Source organism: Rhinolophus sinicus, linkage group LG18 (genome assembly GCF_036562045.2).
Source record: "Rhinolophus sinicus isolate RSC01 linkage group LG18, ASM3656204v1, whole genome shotgun sequence".
NCBI classification, from domain to species: Eukaryota; Metazoa; Chordata; class Mammalia; order Chiroptera; family Rhinolophidae; genus Rhinolophus; species Rhinolophus sinicus.
The window spans coordinates 12,826,534-12,830,303 of record NC_133767.1 but is presented as its reverse complement, the minus strand read 5'-3'; positions in this window follow the sequence as shown (position 1 = coordinate 12,830,303).

The window sequence follows — 3,770 nt, the reverse complement described above, 5'->3', positions numbered from 1 at the left end:
CTCATTCTAGAAAATTCAAAACACTTCATGTAACCCAAGGAAGGAACATTAGCAGAAAGGAAGTGACCAGCAAGGAAGAAGAGGGCAAAAACCTTCACAAAAACATGAGAGCCTTAGGATGCATTCTTTTTAAAAAACAATTTTTTAATTGGGGAACAGTGTGCTACTCCAGGGCCCATCAGCTCCAAGTCGTTGTCCTTCAGTCTAGTTGTGGAGGGTGCAGCTCAGCTCCAAGTCCAGTCACCGTTTTCAATCTTTAGTTGCAGGGGGCGCAGCCACCATCCCATGTGGGAATTGAACCAGCAACCTTGTTGTTGAGAGCTCCAGCTGTAACCAACTGAGCCATCCGGCCGCCCCACCTAGGATGCATCCTTAAACTGTGACACCAAAGAAAACATGTTTCCAATAGGATGTTCCCTTAATCTTCTGTAAAGTCAGTGGTTTCCGTAAATCAGAATTTTTGCACGAGAGGGATGGATGAAACCAGCTTCAGTGCCAACAGGAAATTCCTTACATCTAGTTATCTGCCCCTGAAGTGGTTGCTTATCAATGTGCACATTGAAAACATTTTTATATGTAAGCCCTGCCTTGTTCATTTCAGGAGCTGGAGCAGAAAGGCGCATGCAGTTATCAGCACAGGAAATGGACAATTATGCAACAAAATACATTTTATAAATTTGGAAAAAAACTCATTCTCCCCAGCATGACAGTGCACCTTACATTATTATTTTGTTGTTTCTCAAATGAAGGTGTACCCATATGTTCTTGGGGCTCTGACGTTTTACTATATCTAGTGATTTTTGACTTTTTACAAGAACTTGCAAAATATTTTAGCAGAAACACAAAATGTAACTTTTGTAGTAATAATTCACAACTACAGGGCATGTTTCATAGAAAAGGTGATGTTTTCTAAAGTGATATTTTTCAATTGGAGGCTTCTGATCACCAGAGGATTCAGAGCTTTATTCTTAGTGTTCATGATCTTTTTTTTTTCCTTTAAAAGATTTCCTTTTATTTCTCAAGTTTGTGAAACGTTAAGTTTAAGCCTAGTTTGGGCAGAAGAATATTTAGCTGTGAGCTGGAGCCACCTGTGGTTTATTTAGAGGGTCTTTTAGGAAATCATTAGCACAGAAAACCCAGACAACTGAGGGGAGGGCACGGTTCAGTTCGTCTCCTTCTTTTGCAGGGAACCGTACCCACGGCAGATGTTATGTCCGGGAACATATAGGTTACACATTTCACATCCCCTTGGAATCGTCCCATACTCTCTTGGGAAAGAAAGGAAATGCTACAACTAGAAAAATCGTGAGCTAGCTTTATTGCCTCTGGCTGGCCGAGGCCCTTTTGCCCTCCCTGATAGGGCTCCTTCCATGGGGAGGGGAGCAGCCATTCCATTGCATAGCCATGGACTTGGCCAGTCCCATTGTACCTTGGATGGTCAGTGTCTGCAGGAAATCAGAGTACACCACTTAAAACTCGTTATCAGCTCTCACAGATCTCACTATGTCAGGAGAGCAGGAAGGGTCAAGTGGAACAGTAAAATGAAAAATGTAGAGAGGGAGGTGGTTATGAAATCTGTGTGCCTTTTGCAAGTAACATTTGTTTCTCCTTAAAGCTAAAATTGTTGGCTTTAGACTGGAGAATGGGGCAGGGGAGGGTGAGGAGGGGAGAGATACAGGACATATTCTGCCTGGGAGTGTGGGGAGGTGTGGCTTGTGTGCTCATCCCAGTTTTTGCTAACAAGCCTGGGAAGTGTCCATTAGTAGCCACCATCACCCAGTCCATTCCCTTGGGGTCTCTCCTTCCTAAAAGCAAATGCGGGCTCCCCAACAACCAGCCTTCCTGCTATCGCCTAAAATAAGAACACATACCCCCTTTCAACGTGGACAATTTTTACTGTTAATCACTATGGGGAAGTAGATGGGGGAAAACTAAAATACCAAAAAAGGAGGAAGTTACAAAGCTGACAAAGTTTTCATATTAGTGAGCCCTTCTCTAGTTTCTCACTGTGAGGTGGTAAGTACAAGTCCCTTTGCCTTGTTTTCAGCTTTTATTCCTGTAAGTTGTACTTCTCAACCAGCACCCTCTCCCACTCTTTCTCCCTAGGTTTTGGGCTCCATGTGGGCAAGTAACTGTCTGAGTTCTGCTTGGTATTGTCGGTGCTTAGCAGAGAGCCTGGCACATAGGACTAACATATTGAGCACTTACTATGTGCCAAGTACTGTATGAAGCCTTTACATGGATTATCTCACTCAGATCATCCTTTGAGATATTTACTGTTATGTTCCCCTTTTAGAGAAAGGAAACTGAGGCAGAGATGTTAAATAAGTTGCCCAAGGACACACAGCTGGTAAGTGGCAGAGCCAGAATTCAGACTCCAAGGCTCATACACTGAACCACTGCTGGAAAACATTTAAATATTGGTTGAATATGTTAACAGAGCTCTTTTCCCCACTTCTGACCCCTTTTTTCTTGTCTCTCTAACATTCCTTAGCCCAAACTCAACTATTTCTTTGCACTTTACAATAGCCTCATAACTGTTCTTCACTGGGCCAGTGGTTTTTAACCTTCTTTGAACCTCAGAGCATGTGATGAATTTGATTGCTGAAAGCTATGGACTAACATACACATACACAAAAATTTTGTGTACAATGGGAAGAGTGGGGGAGGAGCACAGATCATCTTTAAGCCATCTATGAACCTCCAGGTTCCCTTTTTATTGTTTGAGGTGGTGGTGATGTGAGTATGAAAGTTGAAACTCCTTTGCAAGACCTACCAGGCCAAGTTTATCTTTCTGGCCTCATGTCCAGTCACACACCTTAAGTTTATGGCTCAAGCAAACAGGGCAAGCACTTCCCATCTCCGGACATCTGCTCTTTATCTTCTTGCTACTTGGAATACACTTCCGCTCCACCCCTACCTGACCCACTTTTCATTACTGGAATGTTAACTCTCAGATGCCTTCCCTGACACCCCAATACCCCAACCTGAGAAACCCCTTCACCTGTGTTCCTGTAAAACTGTGCCTATGATAGCACTGATCACGTTGGTTGCTAAGGAGCCTGTGTCTCTCAATTCATCGTTGTGTTCTTCCAGAGCAGAGATAGTATGTCATTCCTCATTATATCCCCAATACCCTAGAACGTGCGTGACACATAGATGCTCACAATGTTCATTAAACTCGTTTTGGGGAAACTTGTCTCTCACTCTGCGACCGGCCAAGTTCACTACAGGTTTGGAGAAGGCTAACACGCTTAGGAGAGACCTAAGGGATCAAAGTCCGCCGCGTAGTGATTCAATCAGAAAAGGTGAGTTTGAGGACAGAATCTGGGAGCAGAAACTCCGACCGCTCGCGCGGACGCCGGATGAGTAACATGCAAGAAAACGTAAGAGTCGGGAGGCAGGAAGCCGTGCACTGCACGCTGCGATCTGCGCGACTGACGGCCGCACTGCACGCCGGGATTTGTATTCCCGCCCTTTGCCGGGCCCCTCAAACCAGTCACACTCAGCTACACTCAAGCACAGCCTTATGCAGATAAGGTGCAGTCGTGATCCTCCAGCACAGAATTGCGAGGTTCTCCAGGGCAAGTATATCTAGTGGCATTCTTTAGAGCAAACCTCATTTCGCTGTTGGCTACTAGGAAGGCGCATTGGGTGCAGCTAAGCGTGCGCGACGCTTGTGCTTCTGCGTGCGCGCGCAGCGGTCCCCGCCTCCAAAGGTGCCGGCGCTGCGCGTGCGCGTTATTCTCGCAAGGCCTGCTAGAGCCGGG